At 48.3% G+C, this 18,016-nt stretch overlaps 1 pseudogene; it reads left to right on the forward strand.

The window, feature by feature from the left end:
• Positions 1–18,016, forward strand: part of LOC141258596 (uncharacterized) — a 55,422-nt pseudogene that overhangs the window by 30,063 nt on the left and 7,343 nt on the right.

Below are 18,016 nucleotides of genomic sequence, written 5' to 3' on the forward strand. Positions count from 1 at the left end.
CCACATGTGTTAATTCATAGTGTTGATGCCTTCAGTGTGAATGTACAATTTTCATAGTCATGAAAATACATAAAAATCTTTAAATAAGAAGGTGTGTCCAAACTTTTGGTCTGTACTGTAGATCGGGAGATGCGGTGCCTTTGTGTATTATTATTATAGCGCCATTTATTCCATGCCGCTTTACATGTGAAAAAGGGGTATAATACAAGAACAATTACAATAATCTTGAACACAATGTGACAGCGACTGGTACAGGAGGAGCGAGGACCCTGCCCGCGAGGGCTCACAGTCTACAAGGGATGGGTGAGGATACAGTAGGTGAGGGTAGAGCTGGTCGTGCAGCGGTATGGTGGAGCGGCGGTTACTGCAGGTTGTAGGCTTGTCGAAAGAGGTGGGTCTTCAGGTTCCTTTTGAAGGTTTCCACGGTAGGCGAGAGTCTGATATGTTGGGGTAGAGAGTTCCAGAGTAGGGGCGAAGCACTGGAGAAATCTTGTATGCGATTGTGGGAGGAGGAGATAAGAGGGGAGTAGAGAAGGAGATCTTGTGAGGATCGGAGGTTGCGTGCAGGTATGTAACGGGAGACTAGCTCAGAGATATATGGAGGAGACAGGTTGTGGGTGGCTTTGTATGTCATGGTTAGGGTTTTGAACTGGAGTCTCTGAGCAATGGGGAGCCAGTGGAGAGATTGACAGAGAGGAGAGGCTGGGGAATAGCGGGGGGACAGGTGGATTAGTCGGGCAGCAGAGTTTAGAATAGATTGGAGAGGTGCGAGAGTGTTAGAGGGGAGGCCACAGAGCAGGAGGTTGCAGTAGTCAAGGCGGGAGATGATGAGGGCGAGGGGGTGTATTCTGACATATGTGATTCACTTAAACTGTCACAGCCCAAAATCATACAGTGACAATTTCATGAAAACCAGTCTCCGAACAGGAGACATCCTATCTACCAGCCGAGGACAAATCAACTTTGGTCCTGCTCAACGATCAATGTGATTAATCCATCTGTGCAGACAGACCCTATACAAAGATGGTTTATCCAGCTTTCTTGGCTTCTAAGAAATTTGCCCAGGTATATACCCCTCAGAAACGTGGCGATGGATGAGTCTTTGGTTCATTTGAAGGGAAGGCTACACTTCTGTCAATACCTGCCCCAAAAAAACAGTCCAGGTGTAGCAGAGGCGAGAGAGCCTTTAAGAGAACTCTTATATGATGCTTCAAAGATGGAGAGAGACTGCCATCTGCTGGCCAGACACAGTCAAGCGGAACCAAGATACACAAGAGAAATTGAAGAGAGAGCAGATTTAGATGCAGGACCCGATCAGGTGACTTCCAGGAAGGAGTTCCTGGAGATAAGAGGCCAGCGTGCCAAGCCTGAGCAGTTTTTGGCACCAAGCAGCAGAGAGGAGGAGACGCGTTCTCTGCGTGTTGAGAAGCCCCGTGTGGCAGGCCTAAGCCAGAGGTCTTTGAGGTGCCACAGCCCGGCGCCGGTGGAAGAGCTCCAGATCCCTCACAGATGTCACCCGAGTGCTGTGCCTGCTGAGGGGATTCGGAGCCTGCTTGCGGTGCTGAGTGAGTTCGCGGAGCCTGACTTAGCCCGCCGATAGACGAGGTCTGGACCCCCCTACCCAAGGCTTGAGAGATTGCCTCCAACAGCAAAGAAGAGAGGAGTTGAGAGACTACTGAGCCAGGAAAGTCACGCCAGTGAAAGCAGAGGAGCTGCATACGTGAACAGGGCCGTCACTTCTACTGTTCACTCACGGTACCGGGGCCATTTGGGTTTAGGTACTCAGGTTGGGAGGGGAACGGTTGGGGTTAAAGGAGCTCAACGTGATCTAATTGAATTTGTCCGGAAAAGACTTTCAGCCTAGCGGGAATAACCGGTGACCCCCGCTAGGGCCATATGCAGAGTTAAAGAACTCACGTGGTGTCTCCCATGACTGAGGGCACTACATTACTTTGAGAGACTTCGTATCTTGCTAATATTTCAAATTACTGTTCATTACCCTTGTTGCCAATCCCTTGGTCAGAATACCTGTTTTATATATATATATATATATATATATATATATATATATAAACTGTTTATATTCATCTCTGACTGTTCTCGCCTTGTGTCTCTGTGCGTTGCATTACGGCACCTGCATTACATTTGGCGTAGTCGGCAGGATGCAACATTCAGACGCCGAGATGGTGGAGCAGCCTGTGACTGGGTCCGGCCGGAGCCATATACCCCGGGGGACTATGCTCAGCCATCTTCCCAAGTTCACGGGGGATGGCATGTCACTGTGGGACTGGGTAGAAAGACTGAGAAGTATGCTACGTATGTATACCCTCGATCCCCTAGCTCAGGCGGAACTGGCCCTCTTAACCCTTGATGGAGAGGCCCGGCAGACTGTGATGTACCACCCACCTGGGGACCGTGACACCGTGGACAAAGTGATAAAAATTCTAGAGGACATGCACGGTGACACCACAGATCTGGGACACTTGCGCCTACGGTTGTTTCAGCTGGTCTAAGGGGAAAATGAGACCATAAATCAGTATGTTAATGCATTGCAGGAAGTGACGGCCCATATCACTAAGAAGGCTCGAGACGGGAACCGAGGACTGGGACCATTAGATGAAGTGTTGCGTGATCAACTGATTGCTGGCTTGAAAGACCCTTCCCTGAGGCAGATCTTGAAGGAGCGGCTGCGTTTGAGCCCTGGTCTGGGCTTCCTGGAGGTAGGGGCTGAAGCTAGAATCCTGGAGAAAGAAGTTCCTGTTCTCAAAGCCACAGTTAGAAGTCATGAGGCAATTGCCCCTGGATTCACTAACAAAGAGCCTGATTGGGTACGGGAAATACGTCAGGAAATTCGAGATATTCGGGGTAAGTTGAATGCTATCTGAAAGACCCCTGCAACCTCCTTGCCGATGGACCGTACCGCCAAACGCGGACGGAGACCAGAGTGAGAAAGACGTTCCTACCAGGCCCCAGCACGGCATGTACCCGACCTATCGGTAGAACGAGGACCAGAGTGTTGGACCTGCGGCGGTAGGGGGCATATCTCCAAAGACTGTCCAAACCGAGAAAGGAGGAGGAGGGGACAGCCGTTAAACTAAAATGCCCCACGGTTGTGGAGCATACCGTGGGGTCTCGAGCTTCAGAGAGTGGAAGAGGGAGCTCTGAAGACATTGTCTCTGAGAGGCCCATTATCTGGGCTGAATTTAATGGGCAGCGGATCCGCTGTCTAATTGGACACCGGGTCTCAAGTGACCACTATGCCTGAGATGTATTTCCAAAGTCACTTTCCTGAAGTTGCTCGTTCCTGGCGGGAACCTACTGTCAAACTGGTGGCGGCTAATCAACTACCTATTCCGGTAGCGGGAGTAGTATGGATGTCTGTCCGGGCATGTGGAAAGGACCTCGGTCGGAAAGGGATCGTACTCACCACAGGGCCCGGAGGCGATGGGCCCATTGTAACCCTGGGCATGAATGTGCTGAAGGAGGTCGGACAGTTCCTGGCTGAGGGCTGTGACTAAAACAACTGAACCTGTGACACTCGACACCCAGCTAACGAGAGTATTCCAGCATCTCGTGCGGGGCAGCCAAATTCAAAAATTGCCCGCTACCTCTCAGTACCTCGGTAAGGTATCGATACCACCCAAAGCCACAATGACACTGCCAGTGGGACAGACTGTACTCACATTACCAGTGCTGGCACATGTGTCCTTAGAAGGCGTGGACATTCAAATTGAACCAATGGAGGGAGAGGAAGCGCCCTCTGGACTCCTGGTTGCTCGGACCCTGGCCACCGTGCGGCAGGGTCGAGTGCCCGTGCATTGCATCAATCTAAGTGGCACAAGTTTACAGTTGTTGCCCCGACAAGCGGTGGCGCAAGTGTGTATAATGCCAGAGGCCCTTACCAGAGCTGACGCTATAGGGCTGGCACCTGTGGAAGGAGAGCCATGGACCCTGGAGGTGTCCCTCAATAGCCAAGAGAATGAAAGAGAACCCTTGGCTGGGCGCCACCTCTTGGAGAAAATGAAGGCTAATCTGACTGAGTTTTCTGCTGGACAAGTAAGGCAGATCGAACAACTTCTACAGCGATATCAGGGAGTGTTTGCACAACATGAAGACGATTTCGGGTGCACTCGGGACATTCAGCACGAAATACCCACCGGAAATACTGCTCCCATCCGAGAGAGATATCGGCAGATCCCGCCATCCTCAAATGTACCAGGAGGTGAAAGAGCTGTTGGCCCACATGTTGCGGAACGGCGTGATCCGTGAAATTCAGAGTCCTTGGGCGGCTCCTATCATGCTGGTCCAGAAGAAGTATGGTACCCTGAGATTCTGTGTAGACTATTGGAAGCTGAATGCCTGTACAGTACGGGACTCCTATCCACTCCCCCGAATTGAAGAGTCTCTATCTGCGCTAGGAAGCGCCAAGTTCTTCTCATCCCTCGACCTGGCCAGTGGCTATTGGCAGGTCCCAGTAGCTGAGAAGGATCGTCCGAAGACAGCTTTTGTTCTCCCTATGGGCCTGTTTGAGTTCAATCAGATGCCGTTCGGGCTAATAAATGCGCCGGGAACCTTCCAAAGACTGATGGAGAGATGCTTGGGGGACCTCAACTTTGAAGCCACTTTAATATATCTGGACGATATAATTATCTATTCCGCTACGTTTGAAGATCATCTCCGCCGACTGGAACAAGTGTTAGAACGGCTTCAAAGGCACGGCCTGAAAATTAAGCCTCGTAAGTGTCGTCTCTTCAAGCGACAAATTGAATATCTGGGGCACACTGTGTCTAGTGCAGGAGTGCACCCCACTGCAGAGAAAGTAGCTGCCATGCAAAAGTGGCCCACACCCGCCAATCTAAAAGAACTGAGGGCATTTCTGGGGCTCGCTGGATACTACCGCAGATTCATTAAAGACTTCGCTAAGATTGCGATCCCGCTCAATGAATTGCTGAGAGGAACGGCTGGGGGAGCCAAGCGGCAGCCCATTCAGTGGGGCCCACGACAAGAAGAGGCAATCCGAGCATTGAAAATGGCGCTAACGGATGCCCCAATTCTGGCCTACGCTGATTTTTCGCAGCCTTTTATGTTGTACACTGATGGAAGCTTGCATGAACTGGGAGCAGTGCTGGCTCAAGTGCAAGGAGGAAAAGAGCGGGTGATCGAGTATGCCAGCAGGTTGCTCCGAGATACGGAGAAGAATCCGGGCAACTACAGTTCGTTTAAGTTGGAGCTACTGGCACTGGTGTGGGCCATGACCGAGAAATTTGCTGAGTACTTGTCAGGGTCAGAAGTGCAAGTGCGGACAGATAACAACCCTTTGGCCCACTTGGAGAACGCCAAACTGGGCGCGTTAGAGCAGAGGTGGGTCGCAAGGATATCCAAATACCAGTATAAAATCGCCTATCGGTCCAAGGCCCTGAACACTCATGCAGATGCCCTGTCCCGGGTCACTCAGATGGGGGACAGGGACAGAGGACAGGGACAAAGAGGGACAGAGATGAGGAGCTCGAAGGCGACGAGATTCCGGATTTCAGCCAGTTCGCTGCTGCCGTGGTCAACGCCCAGGAGACCAGAGAGGAGCCGAGGCCCACTCAAATTCTGGGTCGCTCAAGAGACGAGTGGATACATCTGCAACAATCTGACCCAGAGCTGGCAAAGCTGAGAGAATGGGTCGCCCTTGGTCAAAGACCCGACCAGGAAGCCAGAGCCGCTTCACTTCCAACTACCCTACAAATCCTAGGCCAGTGGGAGAGGCTCTTCCTCAAGGACGGCTTGCTATGCCGAAGAATCCAGCTACCTCGAGAGTTTGATGTTACCTGGCAGGTAGTAGTTCCAGGAGCGCTGGTAACGCAGCTAGCCGAGGAAGCTCATAGAAGAGGTGCTCACTTCGGCGTAGAGAAGACCTTTCGGTGGTTGCAACGGCTGGTGTATTGGCCTCAACTGCGGCAAGAAGTCGAGGGGGTCTGCCGAACATGTCACCGGTGCGAGTTGAACAAGCCCCCGGAACAAAGAGCTCCCATTCAGACCATCCAAACTTCTGCCCCCTTGGAAGTCCTGATGATTGACTACCTGATGATAGGAACTTCATACAATGGCTATGGACACTGTTTAGTCATGACTGATCACTTCACCAAGTTCGCAGTAGTGAGGCCTACCAAAGACCAGACAGCAGAAGCCGCAGCTAAGGACATCTGTCAGGATTTCATCCGGATTTATGGGTGCCCGAAGTGGATACATTCTGACCAGGGGGCCTGCTTCCAAGGACGAGTGATGGATGAACTATACCGCATCTATGGGATCAACCGATCCCGAACAACGCCCTATCACCCTCAAGGGAATGGCGCATTCGAGTGCTTCAACCGAACCCTGTTGCAAATGTTGCGAACGCTGGAAGCGGACAAAAAGATGAAGAGGCCAGAATTTGTGTCCGAGCTGGTGTGGGTGTATAATAATCGAGTTCATGCGACTACTGGCTACACCCCTTACATGTTGCTGTTTGGAAGAAGTGGGCGAGAAATTACTGAACTGGAGCTAGAGTCAGAAGACTCCGGCCCGGGCAGTAGCCCAAGTACCTGGATTTGAGAACACCAGCGCCGGCTCCATACAGTGAGAAGATTGGTTGCTCAGAAGTTTCAGGAAGTCGAGCATGCAGATCGGCCCCCGACCTCAGGTGGATCACTCCAGCCAGGAGACCGTGTACTGGTAAGGGTCAAACGATTTGGGAGTAAACTGGACCATCGTTGGGAGGCGATACCATATCGGGTGGCATAGAAGGTTCACCCAGACAACCCAGTCTACGAGGTTAGGCCCGAAGGGGATGACGCTGCGACACCCAGGGTGTTGCACCGCAATATGCTGCAACCTTGCTCCTCTGAAGCAGAAGCCTGTAACGAGGTTGGGCCCTCAAACGAATTGGCTGGAGTGCCACATACAGGAACCTTGGGGGATGAAGAAGGATGGGCCACAATGCAGTTGGGCCCATCAGAAGCGTCGATGCCAACCCCGAGTGGAACCCAGAATGAGTCGAGAAGTGACTTGCAATCCCTAGTGGTTGATACATCGGATATCCCGGAGTCACCTCCGCAGGAGGAGCCCCGCAGAACTGAGCGGGCTAATGCCGGAATTCCTCCTAACCGGTATGCTCAAGAAGAGTTTATCTGGTCTCAGATCCAACAGAAAACGCAGGAGTGTGCTCAACTCCTGTCTGAACTTGCACTGCCTGGAAAGAGACATCAATTCTGCAAGAAATCCACTCGCCCGAGGACTGGCGAACAAAAAGGAGGGAGGAATGTAGCAGAGGCGAGAGAGCCTTTAAGAGAACTCTTATATGATGCTTCAAAGATGGAGAGAGACTGCCATCTACTGGCCAGACACAGTCAAGCGGAACCAAGATACACAAGAGAAGTTGAAGAGAGAGCAGATTTAGATGCTGGACCCGATCAGGTGACTTCCAGGAAGGAGTTCCTGGAGATAAGAGGCCAGCGCGCCAAGCCTGAGCAGTTTTTGGCGTCAAGCAGCAGAGAGGAGGAGACGCGTTCTCTGCGTGCTGAGAAGCCCCGTGTGGCAGGCCTAAGCCAGAGGTCTGTGAGGTGCCACAGCCGGGCGCCGGTGGAAGAGCTCCAGATCCCTCACAGATGTCACCCGAGTGCTGTGCCTGCTGAGGAGACTCGGAGCCTGCTTGCGGTGCTGAGTGAGTTCGCGGAACCCGTCGTCGCCTGCCGACAGACGAGGTCTGGACCCCCCTACCCAAGGCTTGAGAGATTGCCTCCAACAGCAAAGAAGAGAGGAGTTGAGAGATTGCTGAGCCAGGAAAGTCACGCCAGTGAAAGCAGAGGAGCTGCAAACTTGAACAGGGCCGTCACTTCTACTGTTCACCCACGGTACCGGGGCCAATTGAGTTTAGGTACTCAGGTTGGGAGGGGAACGGTTGGGGTTAAAGGAGCTCAACGTGATCTAATTGAATTTGTCCGGAAAAGACTTTCGGCCTAGCGGGAATAACCGGTGACCCCCCGCTAGGGCCATATGCAGAGTTAAAGAACTCACGTGGTGTCTCCCATGACTGAGGGCACTACATTACTTTGAGAGACTTCGTATCTTGCTAATATTTCAAATTACTGTTCATTACCCTTGTTGCCAATCCCTTGTTCAGAATACATGTTCTATATATATATAAACTGTTTATATTCATCTCTGACTGTTCTCGCCTTGTGTCTCTGTGCGTTGCATTACGGTACCTGCATTACACAGGTATGGCATGAAGATGTACAAATTGGGTGCCAGAGTAATGGGCTACACACACCGGCTCTGCCTCTAGGAGGGAAGGCATCCGCGACTGACCCATGACATGGAAAATTGTATGGGACTTGATTTATCTCCTTTTAGACAATGGACACGACTGACATCTTGCCAATTTTTTATATAAGCGTGCCCTTGTTAAATTGTCTGAAATCTAGAGCCGCCGTCACCAGTGAAACAACCAGATGTATTTCGAAGAACTGCCCAAAAACATTTTTAAGGCCAATGAATTAGACTGAGGGAAAGTTGGGCTGTGAGCAACTATAACCTGCTGCTTGTCAAATACAAGAGAACGGTTCTTGCATCCATCCGTACAGATCTTGCCCTCTCCCAGTGCATGGTATCACTGAACCTACCAACAAGCCTGAGGCTATCCAAGCCTACAACAGATTCATGAGGGGGGGTTGAACGTCACCAATCAGGTGCTGCAGCCTCATATATGCCCGGGAGGCGGCCTTGCTCGTCTCACGGTTCTAGCACAGTCCATGTATTGCCATGGACAGAACCTAACTCGCTGTATCAGAGATCGTAACCATGGATACCTAAGGTCCTGCACATGAGGAAAGAGACATAGCGAATCAGAAGAACTATACTACATTTCTAATTGGAGGTATTTGCTAATATTATTATTATTACACCTACTACATATTGGGAGATGGGAATACCCCTTAAACGATATGTAAAGGAGTAGTTACACTTATACAGTCTTACAATTACAAGAATGCTGATGTATCATAGCGTTATACTCCTGGTGCATACAGGACCTGTGGTGATGTCACCATCACAAGGTCACATGACAGGAAGTGCTGAAAAAACTGTCACTGCTTTACACCTCCCCCCCCCCCCCACCCGATGTGACTTGATCACATGACCATGACATCACCACAGGTCCTGCAGTCGCTGGGATACAACATGTGCAGATCATTTCCCGCCGCCGCTTCGTACATCGTGGAGCCTAATTTTTTCAGACTTTCTCGTGGAGCAGCAGAGTGGAGAGTGGAGGCTCCGCCCCTTCAAGTGACATCACTACCACATCCTGAGAGGCTCCGTCCCCCTTCAGGTGACGTCACAACTACCAGGAGACCCTTCATTCTGGAGGAGCCGGTGAGCGGAGTTTCTGGTGGAGCCCGTCCATAAATTCCAGCTTTATTATCTTCATATTCGGCAAAGCGCAAAGTAAATAAACACCGGCACCAAACATATCGGCTCATGTTTATCAAAAATGGCGAAACTTTTACCAAATCTTCCCCTCCGCTCCACCGCTCCATATTTACCAATTACATCGGCGCAATTTTTTAAGCATTTTTATTTCAGGTGCGATCGATGTGTCAGGTGTCGTTATTGCGACATTTCGTGGAAATTGTGGCGGTTTCGGGGGTTTTTTTTAGAAATTGTGACTTTTTCTCCCCTACACGGCGGCGGGTGCTGGTTGTGTAGCAGGAAGGACCAGAGCTCACAACCGTCTCTGCTGTTTAACCATTTAGATGATGCTGTCAATCTCTGACATCAATATTTCACTGGCTGCACGTGATCCCGGGATACTGATGGGTTAAAAATGCAGCTGGGGGGGCTTATTGAAGGTCCCCGGTCCCAGAATCCGTGTACTCCTGTGAATCGCAGCCTGCGCATCATAGGAGATCGTTATTTTGTCTACATACTTAAATACTGCAGTACGACACATAGGACTAAAAAAGTTATAAAAATGAAAGAAAGTTTGATAACCCCCCCCCCCACCCACTCTCCCAATTTCAAATCCAAACTTTTATCATTAAAAACAAACAACTATATTTAGTATCAATACGTCTATAAAAGTCAGATCCATCGAAATATAAAGTTAATTAACTAATATGGTAAATGCTGTAAAGGTAAAAAAAAAAAAAAATAATGATGCCAATAAATACTACAATTCACTGTACAAAAAAAAAAACAACCAAAAGCCGCACACAGCTGTATGTACTAAAAAGTATAAAAGTTTCTCCGTCTCATAAAATAACGAAACAAACCATTTGTTTTACAAACTTGATGACCACACAGGACGGCAGTTTCTGCTCTTGAGGCGAAGCTGCGGCCAAGAACAAATCTCATTAAGTAGCACAGAGCCTGGAATGTCCTGGATAGACTGTCTGCTTTCTAAAAAAAAAAACACGTTTATAATATGAAATTCTTCACCTTTTGTAGACCCCCTGATACAGTCAGACAATAACTTAGACCTCCATTGTATGATACACACAGTCCTACTATTCCCAAATTGTGAGATAAGAACTTCAGGTTTCCTCAGGTTCCTGATGTTCCTGATGTTCAGGATTCTTTCTCTCTTATAGCTGATGGTCCTTTCCATCAGTGACCCCCCCCCGAGGATGGAGCAGGACAGAGACCACATGGCGGCTCGGATATTAGACCTCACCCTGGAGATAATCTACTGGATCACTGGAGAGGTGAGAGCTTCACATCACATCACTCTGATCTCTAGTAATAAAGCCGGAGATGACGGGAAAGGTGAAGGATTCTCAGCCTCTGTGTAGTGATCGGCGTCTCCCCATACACAGGATCACACAGTAGTGAAGACGTCGTCTGGGGAGTGTGTGACCCCCCGTGTGTCAGGAGGGCGGAGCAGGACCCCCAGTGCCATCACCGAGCCTCCACCTCATTCACTGATACATGAGCAGAAGATCCTAGAACTGACCACCAGGATCACTGAGCTGCTGAGCGGAGAGGTGAGCGCTGCCGGGAATGCTGGGACATTATACAATAACGCCGGGGGAGGGGTCTGCTAATGACGGGTCATTGTGTGTGTCAGGTTCCTATAAGGTGTCAGGACGTCACCGTCTATTTCTCCATGGAGGAGTGGGAGTATCTAGAAGGACACAAGGATCTGTACAAGGACGTCATGGTGGAGAATCACCCGTCCATCACATCTCCGGGTAAGAGGAGACCTTCCTGGGTTGTAGAGGAGAGAACAGGTCTGAGAGTCGTCTAGATTCCCCATCATCTGCTCATCACATATAGACAATGTATTCAGACACTGCGGTTATTTCCTATAGATGGATCCAGTCCGAGAAATCCCCCGGAGAGATGTCCCAGTCCTCTATATTCCCAGGATCGGCCAGAGAAGGAGGAAAATGTCCCCCGGGATCATCAGGTAGATGAGATCAGATTTCTGTAAATCCTCTGTAGATTGATGTAATGAGGCTTCCTCTGACCTCCTCCGGCCGCCGTGCTGTGCACTGGAGGATCCATCAGATCCTGGTATTGTCGGTCGGTATAAATAGTTTGTAGGTTGATATAAGATTGTGTGAAGCTTGGAAACTGAGATGTAATGTGGATGAATGTAAAGTTTCGCAGTATAGATCTAAATCATAAATCACTTGTTGTGTAAAATACTTGGTTAAATGTTACTCCTTTGCGATCGCCATGCAAGGAGATACTTTAGGGCGGATTATTCCATTTCTTCTAAGAGATGGTTGATGTTTGCCAGGATATAATAAAAAGGCTTTTTTTTTTTTCTTATTTCTCATGTGTATAATGTGGGATTCTTCTAGGAAAGTCCTATTGGAATGATCTGTGGACTCGAAAATCCCACCTCAGTGTCAGTGACCGGTAAGAGCCGCTCATAGTATATAACTTTGTGTCCTTTCTCTGTCTCTATATAACATTGTGTTCTTCACACTCCACTTTGTCATCTAACGCTATTCATTGTCTCCTCTCTTGTCTGCTTGTTTAGACATCATTTTTTTTTTTCCATTTCTTTATTTTTAATTTTGAATCAAAGAAAAAATAACTATGCAACACAGAGACACATATCGGTTCCATTAGTAAAGAAATCACTGCGTTACGCAGTCTTAATACAGTAAATACAGTATTTGACAATTTTCTCTTAACAAACAGAGAAATAATACAAATCGAAACAGGTCAAAACATTCCCAATTACAGGAGAGTATCAGTAATGCGTTAGCGCATCCCTAGAATTTAAGCAATTCGTGAGGTATACCGATGTTGAGTATACATTAGAGAAATCCGAAATACCAGTCCCCCGTCAATCTAGCGCCCACACGGCAGCATACCCCCGAGTCCCCCCCGCAAAATTTGGCAATATATGTGAGGGGTTAACATTGCTACACGTAACACCCAACGGTGATTGGCTACTCAGTCGACCACAGTGGCACCCCCCCCAGACACTCAGGGACTAAAAGGCAATGCACCCCGTATATTGTATCCACGGAGCCCAGATCCTCCTAAACTTCTCATGTGTCAGAGAGTCCCAACTCGTCAGTTCCTCCAACCTGAATAGGTCTCTCATTTTACATTTCCATTCATCCAGTGTTGGTGGGGTTCGCTGCTTCCACTTAAGGGCTATCAGTTGTTTTGCCGCCCCTAACATCAGTGGGGCCAACTCATGCTTTTTAGGGTGGAAGTTATTTGTGGGAAGGGACAAGAGCACCTCTACAGCCGTCAAATCTGTTTCAAGTAGTTTGAGAGAGCGCATAACCCCCATAACCTCAGACCAAAATTGTCGAAGGGCCGGGCAATACCAGAAGACATGGGACAAAGTGTCTCGCAACCCCTCACACCTCCAGCATTGAGGGGAGCTAATTAGCCCCAAATGATAAAGTTTATCCGGCGTGTAGTACCATCGCGAGAGCAATTTGTACGCCATTTCCTGGGACACCACACATCGTGAAAAACCATGTGAATTGAGGCATATCATTTGTTTATCTTTTGGAGAAAGGTGGGTATTCAGTTCAGACTCCCAGGAGTGTAAGAATAACGGTGGGGCATTGTCTGCCATATTCGTGAGATTAGAGTAAAGTTTAGAAACAATTTTCGGAACAAGATGATTGACTTTTGTTAGAATCTCAAACCAAAGCCATTTGGTATGGGGTTGAGATAATTTTGTGGTCAAGTTCATATAGTGGGCAACATGTAGGTATTGTAGATAATTGAGAGGGCGTTTCCCCGCGGAATTTTCCCCTGAAGCAAATGTGAAATGGGTTTATGTGGTAGGGAGGACCACAGATCATAGGGATCTGTAAAATCCAGAGAGAAGAGGTAGGGGAGAAGTCCTATTGGTATTTTATCTAGAAAATTACGAGTTGGTGCTCGGATTGGAATCAGTGCACGTCTGGTTTGTAGAGTGGCTAGGAGAATGTCTCCCAATCCCTCTCTTGGAAGGGGGCAGTCTGTCCATAAATATTTCAATGCATGTTTTCCCAGGAGTTGCATTTCAATGTGCGAGTCATGACCCTTTTCCTCCTTATTAATTTTAGCCAATTTGCCAGAAGAATGGCTTGATGATAAAAAGCTAGGTTAGGTAGACCGGCACCTCCCCCCGCATTTTGAGCGCATCAAGAGTTTCAAAGGCAATCTGGCTTTTTTGTATTTCCAAACAAATTTAGCTATTAATTGGTTGAGAGAGCGTATAAAAGAAACAGGGAGTTGGATTGGGATCATGCTCATCACATAGAAAATCTTGGGGAAAACGTAGGACTTAAACACGTTAACTCTACCGAGCCAAGACAGGAGAGGGGTATCATAGGAGCGTAGGAGAGTTTCAGTTTGTCCTACCAGTGGGGAGAAATTATGTTGGAAAAGGGTACTGGCGTCGTCCGTTATATATATCCCAAGATATTTAAGTTTGTGTTGTTGCCATTTAAAGGGGGCAAGGTCCTTCAGGATTTGTACATCCTTTCCGGACGCCGATATATTCAGTGCCTCCGATTTGTCCAGATTAATCTTGAAGTTGGAGAGTTCTCCAAATAAGGAGAAGAGCTCCAAAATCATTGGGACTGCCATTTTTGGGGTTGGATAGGAGGAGCAAGAGGTCATCCGCGAAGGCAGCCGCCTTCAACTCTAAATGGTTGATCCTCAACCAATCAATCTCAGGCTGTTGCCTGATTGCTTGGATAAAAGATTCCATCACTAGGACGAATAAAGAAGGGGAGAGAGGGCACCCCTGCCTGGTGCCATTAGTGATACTAAAAGGCGCAGATAAAATCCCGTTCACCCTGACCCGGGCCTTAGGGAAGGTTTACAGTGACATGATTGCGTCTATGAAAGGAGGGGGAAAGGCAAACTTCTGCAGAACACACGCCATATAGCGCCAACTGATGCCATCGAATGCCTTTTCAGCATCCGTGGAAAGTAATATAAGCGGCTGACGATTGTGCCTAGCATAAGAAATCGCCTGAAGGACTTTAATAGTATTGTCCCTTCCCTCTCTTCCACGAACAAAACCAGCCTGATCAGGGTGAACTAGGTCGGCCAACACTAGGTGCATTCTATTAGCTAAAATTTTGGCCCATAGTTTGAGGTCCGCATTCAGCAGGGAGATAGGGCGGTAATTGCTGCACAAGGTGCCATCTCTCCCCTCCTTAGGAAGCACAGCGATATGTGCCTCTAGAGCCTGTGGTGGGGGTACCGAACCCGAGAGGAAAAGGTTAAATAATTCAACCAGATGAGGAACGAATACCTCCGCAAACGTCTTGTAGTATATGATGGGGAAGCCGTCCGGACCCGGGGTCTTTCCACCAGGAGTAGAGGCAAGTGCCTCCTCAACCTCTCGAGAGGGTATTGGGGCAAGTAAAACAGAATGTCCCGAAGCGGAGATCTCAGGAAGCGCAAGAGTAGATAGAAAGTCATGTATGCGGTGGAGTGCTGTAGGAGGGTCGGACATGGAATCATGGGGGTTTAGATTGTATAGGGAGTGATAATATGTGCAGAAGGCCTCTGCTATCCCCCCTGACTCCGAGACTACCTCTCCCCCCTCCGATCGAATCTGCCTAATGAAGCATTTGTCCCTCTGTGCCTTTAGCATTTTGGAAGTAAGTTTGCTACCTCTGTTGCCGTGTACATATATTTTTTGCTTGCAGCGTGCATACATTTTGGCTGAGCGTACGTTAGGTAAGTCCTTTAGTTTTTCTCTCAGATCCCTCAGATCTGCTCGGATGCTGTCCGTTTTTCTTTAGTTTATGCAAATGCTCCATGACATTGATTTGATGCAAAAGAGAGTAAATTTCTTTATCCCTTTTCTTTTTTATGTGTGACCCCAGGGAAATCAGTTCCCCCCTTAGGACGGCTTTATGGGCTTCCCATATCATGGGGGTAAGTTTCCCATTGACCTTATTCTCCCTGAAAAAACCTTTGCAATGAGAAGGCAATCTGGGAAACATTATCAGCGTTACCTAAGAGTGTTTCGTTCAGACGCCACGAGGGAGGGAGCCGCGATAAAGAGTCTATATTAACCAACAGGAAGATCGGGGCGTGATCCGATAATGTTATGGATCCGATCGAAGTAGAAGTGATCAGTTTAATGGCCGAGGATTGGACTAGTAAATAATCGATTCTGTGGTACGTGTTGTGAGGGGAGGAATAAAACGTGTAATCCTTTTCATTGGGGTGGGCCAATCTCCAGGGATGAATTAAGTGAATAGTTTGCAATTTATTGATCAGTTTTCTCCGGTCTTTATGAGAAATTGTAGACTTCCCTGAGGAAGAGTCCAGATCCGGTTGTAACGTCAAATTAAGGTCACCCCCCAAAATTAATACTCCTTCCATGAAGAGTGAGAGCGCGTCCAAAGCGTTCGACATCCACTCCACCTGTCCCTGCTTCGGAGCATAAACGTTTGCAAATGTAATTGGGGTATTAGTCATAAAACCCTTCCCAAAGACGTATCTGCCCTCCGAGTCCGAGATGCTATCTTTTAAGGTGAAGGGGAGTCCCCTCTTTAAGGCTATACTGACCCCCTTAGAAGCCGACCCCGGGCAGCTATGAAACCACATTGGGTACTTAGAATAGGATCTACCCCTCTTAAAATGGGTTTCCTGAAAAAAAAGTTACCTGGGAGTAAGCTTTATTCAGAAGGGACAAGATCTGCCTACGTTTGGCGGGGCTATTCAGTCCCTTTGTGTTGAGAGACGCCACAGTGAGCGAACCTTCCCTAGCGCCTCTAGCCATATTCAGACATATCATCGGTAATCTCTACCTGCAAAATACACCTGTAGTGGGAATTAAACAAATTCAAAAGAGAATTATATATATAAACAGAAATAGTCTCATCTTCCGCAGGGGGGGTTGTAAGGACCCAATTGTTGAAGATGAGTTCCATAGCAACCAAGTGGTGTTCAAATATAAATCAGGTAATTATTCACATGTAACAAGAATGCTTAGTGATAGTTAATTAATCCAGGGATTTAATCTGACTGCCAGATTGGAGTCGGGAAGTGAATTTTTCCTCAGTGATGTAAATTGTCCTATACCGCATGGTTTTTTTTGCCTTCCCCTGGATCAACGCTGCGGAATAGCTGCAGTGCACAAGAAATAGGCTGAACTGGATGGACGCTTGTCTTTTTTCAGCCTTATAAACTATGTAACTATGTAAGAGAGTGACATGTACACATTAAGCTATCAGCTATAAGCCAGAAAAGAATTATAAGAGGCAAGCGCAGCCCTACACCTTCATGGTCCACACCAAAAATTGGAGGGGACCAATGTCCATAAACTCCCAGGCGGTCTAGGCAAAAGTAAGAGAAACCCCCACCGTTACCCACACGCCCCTGAGAGGGAAAAGGACAGCATAGGCGATCGGTCTGGATATCCATCTAAAGAAAGGTGATCGTCACATTCATGTGTGTTGCTGCCTGTTCGCTTGCTTTTTGGCCTTTGGTGATGTCGACTTTTTTTTGATCGACCAATCGTCAGGCTTATCCAGCCGTAGAATGGGCAAACCGATATCAAGTGGCATCCACGAGGGAATGGATATAGGGTCCATTTGTAAGGGTTCCCAGGCACCTCCAGGGTGCGAATGGTGATCTGACAATCTTCCTTAGTGATACCCACCCCAAAGGGGAACAACCACCTGAATCGCAAGCTTTGGCCTAATACTGCATCTGTCAATGGTTTGAGAATTTTTCTCTTGGCCAATGTAGTTGGGGAGATATCCTGGAAAATTTGGAAATTGACGTCTCCATACGTCAGGGGTGATTTTTCCCTTGCTCCAGACAAAATGGCCGCCATGTCGACATAGCTGAAGAGACAACATATCCCTTGGGCGTTCATTAGGTTTGGGCTTTGGTCTAAGAGCCCTATGAACCCTCTCGGTGATAACAGCGTCCGCCCTTTCAGTGCCTAGTATAGCCGCGAATATTTCTTTGGACACCTTTTTAAGGGATTCTGGTGTGAACGACTCGGGAATGCCACGGAGGTGCAATTTTTCTCTCCGGCTCCTGTTCTCCTGGTCCTCTAGCGCCAGATAGGCGGAATTGAGGTGTTGCTGGTGGACAAGGATATGGTCGCCAAGGGTGTTAGAGGCATCTATTAAGTCCGTCTGTGTGTTCTCAAGTGTTTCAACCCTATGCCCTATATGTCTTACGTCGGATCTGAGTTCAGCCAATTCCTTGAGCAAGGGTTGTACCGTAGATTCCAGCAAAGATTTCATATAGGATCTGGAGAGAGGAGCCGAGTCTTCCGAAGTTGACCTGCAGTCCAAGTCACCCGGGCCTTCGTTAGAGAGATCATTAACCACAGATGTCGCATCACTATGGACCTTTTGTTTGTCTGATGGCTGTTCCCAATTTTTATTTTAGGAATTTATCCAAATCTCCCTTAGGTGTGGTAGACAGAGTTGTAGAGGTTTGCCGTTGAAGGCTTTTTGCCCGTATTTTATGATCTGTGCGAACCATCATAAGGCGGCTGATTCCGGGCGGTTTTAGACACCACTTGGTTACA

Source organism: Phyllobates terribilis, unplaced genomic scaffold (assembly GCF_046119375.1).
Source record: "Phyllobates terribilis strain yellow unplaced genomic scaffold, ASM4611937v1 Scaffold_3__8_contigs__length_932513732, whole genome shotgun sequence".
Classification (NCBI taxonomy): domain Eukaryota; kingdom Metazoa; phylum Chordata; class Amphibia; order Anura; family Dendrobatidae; genus Phyllobates; species Phyllobates terribilis.